The sequence below is a fragment of the Sinocyclocheilus grahami genome, unplaced genomic scaffold, assembly GCF_001515645.1.
Source record: "Sinocyclocheilus grahami isolate Dianchi unplaced genomic scaffold, SAMN03320097.WGS_v1.1 scaffold582.1, whole genome shotgun sequence".
NCBI classification, from domain to species: Eukaryota; Metazoa; Chordata; class Actinopteri; order Cypriniformes; family Cyprinidae; genus Sinocyclocheilus; species Sinocyclocheilus grahami.
Window position 1 is genome coordinate 272989 of NW_015505761.1, and position 7361 is coordinate 280349.

The 7361-nt window shown below is 36.4% G+C and overlaps 1 protein-coding gene across 1 annotated transcript in view; it reads right to left on the minus strand.

Moving 5' to 3' along the window:
- LOC107556883 (receptor-type tyrosine-protein phosphatase U-like) overlaps nucleotides 1-7361 on the minus strand; it is a 153520-nt gene that overhangs the window by 129997 nt on the left and 16162 nt on the right. The window lies entirely within an intron of this gene.

Below are 7361 nucleotides of genomic sequence, written 5' to 3' on the forward strand. Positions count from 1 at the left end.
TAACACTTTATTTTGATGGTCAACCAACAGATAAACTGACTATAAGTGTCTTTGCAAGTACGTCAACTTATTCTACCATACTAGATTCTACCATTCTTGAGCATACTAATACTCTAATGAGAGTTAGTTGGCATGTAGTTGCAAAGTTGCTTATAGTCGATTGAGGAAGGGGACCATCGAAATAAAATTTAACCATAAAAAACATTGCATTTTTTTCAGTTGGAGTATAAAGCTCACATCAATTAATTAACATTAGCTCCAGAGGAAACACTCAAATAGCACTCAAGATCTAACCTCTCACAAGCTGTAGTAAGATACTGTGCAGATCTTAAATAAACAATGTCAAGATATGATACCGTCCATTATTCTGTAAATGAAGTAGATTCAATATGGTGTTCATTGTGTGTTATAAATAATCATACTCTTAAACTTATAACCACAAATACGTAAGTATTATGATGTATTATAACTGTAAGTTATGATTATTCATGAGTTGATATATTATACGTTTTTTTGTACTGCATTATGCATTCATTATAATGCCTTAAGAATACTCGTATAATGTATTATAAATACGGGCTTCATAGAAAGTGTTACCGAATTTTCCTTCTGTGCCTTACGGTTCAAAAGTTATTAGCATAAAAATGAGTGAAACGTTGGACAAGTGGTGGCGCTAGAGAGTTTGAGTTAGAGACTCCAAATTTGCTGTGGTTACTGTTGATACTGTTCTCTATCAGTGTGCCAAATTTCACAACTTTCCCGCAAGCGGTTCTATGGGCTGCCATAGACTCAAGAGTGGAAGAAACGGAAACGGAAGAAGAAGAATAATAACGCCAACGGATACAATAGGTGCCATCGCCCCTTGGGTGCTTGGTCCCAAATAATAATAATGGAATAAATAAATAACGGGATGCAAGTTATTATAAAGTGTTACCGAAAACAAATGTAATATATTTAGTTTTAGTTAACAAGAACAACCCTAGCATGGAAGACTAGTAATAATCTGCACACAGTTTTACAGTTTATGGTGTGTTTTTTTTTTCTTCTTCGTTTTTGGAGCTGGACAATCCCTGGCCACCATCTGCTTTCATTATAATGCAAAGACCAGCAGGAAGACTGCAAAACATCTCCTTTAGTCAGGTTTGAAACCGCATGGGAGTAAATGATGACAGGATTTACATTTTTTTGGAAAAATATTCCTAAATCTCACATAGTTTAAAGCACCTAACAGCACAACATCCGTTTATTGCCTAAAAGAGCACCTTCAACAGCCTTCATCTTTTCTGAATTGCTTTGAAGTATTCATTCATGATGCTGGCAAATGGAAGAGAAAATAAACACAAGACTGAAATAGCTGGCAATTACACAAATGATGTAAATATCAGCATATAGCGGCTCACTGCTCACTGTGCCTTACGGTCACGCCACAGCTCACACCGATAAATAATACACATCAATTAAACTGGCGAGCAAACAGCACATGTTCTGAACTATTCCCCTCCGCCCGAGAAGCCAGCACTTCTGCTTGTGAACTCGTTGATGTACACAGACTGATTTGTTTGTAGTGTTTAAACCACAGTGAGAACACAGCCGAGAGACTCTCAGTCCAAGGAGGATTCGCTCAAAGCCAAAACACGATGAAAACACAAGATGCAATTAAAGCATCTGCAGGGCCAGCGCTCGACAGGAGACCTCGGGTACCGTAACGAGATGTTCTCATCACAGGCCAAACCATATCTGGAGATAAATGGCTGAAATTGTAACAGTTTATTCTGTTACATACAGACAATCTTCAGTGCAGCTCTCTTATCTCAGTCTCATTTCAGTGTTTGTGAATTGGTGTTTGGTTATGACACGGTCATCAGATATGTCAAACCTAGCACTACGCTACGCTATTATGCACAGAATCTGAATCTTTTTTGATGGAGCTTGAGCTGTGGTCATTATGAACTGTCATTGTATGAAAAAAAAAGAATCTTGTAAAATTCTTCAAAATATTATATAATATAATTTTTTATTTTATTCTATTTATATATTTATTTTATTAAGGCCCGAGCACTGCGATTGCTTTGTTTCTTCTTCTTCTTCTCTAAAGTGAATGGCATTTTTGAGGGCCTAAACATGCTCCAAAACTCATGAAACTTTGCACATGCATCAGAGGTGGTGAAAATTTACATCTGATATGGGTTTCAGAAGTGGAAAACGAAGTGCCCCTCGAGCTATGTTTCACATACATGTACGGAATTGGGTAGACACATGTAGCACACCAATACCTACAAAAAAGTCTCCTGGTACAAAATCCGAAACCCAACAGTAAGTTTGTTTTTCCTGTATGATTTTTGTGCTGTTTTTGTCATTTTCAGGCCTCGTACATTAACAAACTCCTCCTACAGTTTTAATCAGATCATCTTCAAACTTGGTGAGGGTCATCATAAAGCCTTTGTGATGCTAAATTGCGAAGATCTTGAGTTTTCGTCGAAGGGTGTGTCCCTGCCGGCCTGACAAATGTGGACGCTTCACCATGAAACAGGAAGTTGCAGTAACTCAGGCAAGCAATGTCCGATCTGCCCCAAACTTCACACGTTTGATAGGAGTTCTGTCCTGAACACATGTCCATGCTCATATTCAGTTATAGCCATAGCGCCAACTGCTGGCAACAGGAAGTGACAAGCTTAACACTGTTATGGACTCCTAGGAACATATTAAAAAGCATCAGAAAGTGTTAAATAGGCTAGCAACATGCTAGAAACATGCTAAAATAGGGTGACCATACGTGCCATTTTTCCCGGACGCGTAGTGGCCAGGATTTCTATATTGCTTTGATTCAAAGTACCTCGAGAGCGTTTCGAAAACATAAGGAACCGATGTCATACACCGATCGGTCTGCACACGCAAACAAAGCCAAACCCTAGATATTTTAGGCAATATAGAAATCCTGGCCAGGATGCGTCCGGGAAAAATGGCACGTATGGTCACCCTATGCTAAAACATGCTGACAACACTTAGCTACGTGCGAAAGCATGCTATCAATGCAATGAAACAGGAAGTTGATGTAACTCAGGCATGCAGTGTCCAATCTGCATCAAACTTAACATGCGACATGCTACAGACATGCTAAAGCACGCTAGCAACACTTAGCTAATTTACTTAAACATGCTACAATGAAAGAGGAAGTTGCTGTAACTCAGGCAATCAATGTCCAATATACATCAAACTTAACATGTTTGATAAGAGACGGCTGAACACATCTACATGCCCGTATTCGGTTATAGTCATAGTGCCACCTGCTGACAACAGGAAGTGACATGTTTAACACAGTTATGGACTCCAAGCAACATATTAAAAAAGTGTCAGCAAGAGTTAAATTGGCATGCCGACATGCTAGAAACATGATAAAACATACTAGCAACAATTTACTAAAGCTTGCTATTAATACAATGAAAAAGGAAGTTGCTGTAACTCAGGCATGCAGTGTCCAATCTGCCTCAAACTTAACATTTTTAATAAGAGTCCTGGCCTGAACACATCTACATGATCATATTCGATCATAGTTATAGCGCCACCTACTGGCAACATGAAGTGTCATTTAATAATGTGATGCACTATTAACAACACAGTAAAATATGACATTGTGTGCTAAACATGCTAGCAACACTTACGAAGTGCTAAATCAAGCTATTACATCTGACCCAAGATCACAGCAACATTAGACCTAACTAAACTAACTATAAAAAAAACACTGACATATTTTTGGAAACATATATTATTTTGTGGTAGACAAAAACAAAGAAAGCCATGTATGATCGGAATGCATTTTTTTAACCATATATGAGTTTCTACATCATAACTGCAGTTAGTAAAGTAGGTTTGTTATGCAGGAATACTTGCAATAACTGCAATATAAAGTGCAAGTTAAATGTGCCTATGCGAAAACCCTGTAACAGCCTTATTAGGTATCATTTAAATGCATACGCTGGTTGTTAGCGATAACTGATATAAGGGAAGATCAGTGTGAATTGTTTGGCCTGTGGTGAGGATTTGAAGAAGACATTAACTGCATTAATTAAAGGCTGGGAGCTGGGAGGCCTGCGTGTCTCATGTGGTACAGTATGTGTGTGTGTGTGTGTGTCTACATGTGAATGTGCTAACCAGTTTGCAAAAGGAGACTAGAGGGACAATTAAGATGAGAGAAATGCAATTTCAACAGGATTTTATGTTCTTTATATGTGCTGGCTCGTGAAAACGAGCTTTTGCACTAGACTGGCACGCTCTCGACACAGGTTAAGTCAAAGAAGAAAAAAAAACGGTTTTGGCCTAATTCTAGCAAAGAATTCCATAATTCCAAAGTCAATTCCATTATGGGCTACAATGAGTGAATAAACATAATCCAAAAATGGCATATAGAGTCAAGAGAAACAATGATTAAAAATATGCTTGTATTCATTCACATGTGCTGCATATTTTGCGTATTTAGATCATTTCCATTCGCTGGACTCCATGTTGATTAGGACGCAGCCGTCGACAGTAGAGGTTCAGCTCACGAGGAACAGAGCTAGTCTCATCCTCCGACTTGAAAGAGATTTTCAAATTGGATTTACATACAAAAAGAATCAGCGCATGAAAAGAAAGGAAAATAAGAAAAAGGAATAGAAAAAAAACAAAGGTCGTCGTAACTAAAGCCTGGGGACTCGCGTCCAATGCTAAAAACCTCAGCAACTTCAGTCGCCCAGAAAGTGTTTCTGATGTTACTCTTTGAGAAAGATATGAAGAGAGGATCCAGTCAATGACGGAGCCAGAGCTCAGTGATAGTTCAAGAGATAGAGATTATACGCCGGGAAAAAGAGCTTCAGTACAGAGAAAACTGCCATTGAAACAATATGTGAGGGTGCATGTTGAAGGCAAGTATGAATCGACTGATAGTTCATTGAAGAGCTCTTTATGTATTTGCCATGCGTCACACAAATCTTATTATTGTAAGTAAAGCCGTAAGTCTCACTTATTCCATATGTGTGCTATTTTAGTTTGATAAGAATATGAAGAGAATCTTCGAAGCCATTGGATTTTTTGTGGATTTTAGTCCATGTGTGACCCGCTTTGAGATCTATATGCTAGAGGATTTATAAAAATTGGCAAAATCAACTTTATAGTAGCACTATAGGTAATTTTCTGTCTATCAAATGTAAATGTGGGAATAGCATTGAGCTTGGGACCAAATATTGATTCTGGAGAAATTATATTCTCGTATATTACACTGTAAAGCCTACTGCCTCACTACTGTATTGTAGTTTTTGGGGAATGATTATTTGTTCATTTCTCAATCATCATAATTTTGCATTGCATTATATGTTTTATCATATGTTATTTATATGATTTACCCCCCCCCCATCAAATTGTTTTATATTTTTACTATATCATACTACAGGAGCTGTAAAAGCCTGATCTATCAAATATGACTCACATGCCAGTGTTTTAGATTATGTCTAAAGTGCCTGTTCCACACACACATAAGGTATCCAATATTTCCAGGTCTTAATGATATTTCTAGGTATTATATTAAAAAATAATACCAAACAATATTGTTTGATCATTATAAAATAGCTGAATAGCTATTAAGACTGAATATTCTGAACTCATCAGAATATATATAACGAGTCACTGACATTTTATGATGTCTTATTTTACAAACAGTTATTAATTAAAATAGGTATTACGCAACTGAACAGACTATGACCAAGTTGTGATAGTGATTAGTGATTTTAATTGCTGGATATGATCACAGTCAAAATCATGTTTGTGTGGGTCTGTCTGTGTTTGGGGGCGATTCAGACAATTAATGTGCTTAAAATGACCTACTTTTCATGCTATGCTAATTTTATGTTACATAATGGTTTATCTAAAATATTTAATAGTTCTCACTCAAAATAATACAGAACTTGATCCTCTATTGCTTTAATCATGGAAAGGGTTGCTCATACTGTTAATCATACAACCACAAAGAACTTCTTTAAGTGTATGACTTTGAAAAATAAATGTGAAAAAAAAATACACTGTGTACCTTTAACATCAGACAACTACTGTTATGCACTGCTACTGGACAAGGACTGAATGTGTGGATTTTCAATTTGCTGAAGCTCGCTTTAATACTGGACTGCTCCAACACAACTTGTGTGACCTTTCCAGAGTAATGGAATTACACTGAACAACAGCAACGAGAGAGTGAAAAGGTTGTAAGAATCCACACGGCCCGGGGCAAGCGCTTCAGACCTCAGCTGGAAAACCAAACAGAAAGACTGAAAGAGAGCAGAGATCCATCACTGAGAGCTCATGCTGGGATCGGCCTGATGGTGGCGCTCACACAGGAGCCTAACTTTACACGATCAAGAATTTAGAAATGTCCCATAGAGGTGCCACACTGAATATGAAATTAATTTCCTGTGCTTTTAACATCACAATTAATTTGTCACTAGAGGTTTTGGACTGTGCACATGTTTGTGATGTCATCAGCCAGTCATCATAGTCATTAAGTCATTTTGGCTTAAAATGTTGACTTTATGACTCTTTATGATTATTGGCTCAAAAAAGTTCTGCGGTCCATGAGCAAAGATTTCAAACTATCACTAGCAGGCTCCTGCACCAACCAAGCAACTGCCATTGAATTAAATGGAAATGTAAAGGATAGCTCTCTCTTATAGACCAATTAGTTCCTCTGTAAATCATAAACTGGATGTGCAAAAGGAATACTATACGTAATTCCTCAAGAAAATGCTGTGTGGTGATGTTGAAAGTGAATTCTGCTATTAGTGATACATAACAAAAATGTAGAATAACAAAGCAGAGACACACTGTCACTGCATTTAAGTACATTTAAATGTTAACATACATATTCCTGCTGACTTCATTATATTTTGAAAGGAAAATTAATACTCTGATATATTTTCCTAGACATTTATGTTACTTTTGTGACTGCAAACCGCAGAAGATAGTACAGCTGTACTGATGATAGTTGTGATCTTTATCATAACGATATATATATATATATATAGTTATGATATATATATATATATATATATATATATATATATATATATATATATATATATAGCAATTCTGTGTTGAATAAAAATGACATAAAATAATATTTTTAGCATTTTTAAATAGCCAAAAAAGCCAAAATATGCCTACAGGCAATTCAAGGTGTATTGCCCTAAAAAAGCAAATATTTCATAGCAAATGTAACTTTTCTAAAGAGTGTTTAGATATTTTATTAAAATAAGAGTGTATTTTAGCAATCTTGGGTTTAGCTTTGGTAATGATCTACACATCAAAAAAAAAAAAAAAAAAAAAAAAAAAAAAAAAAAAAA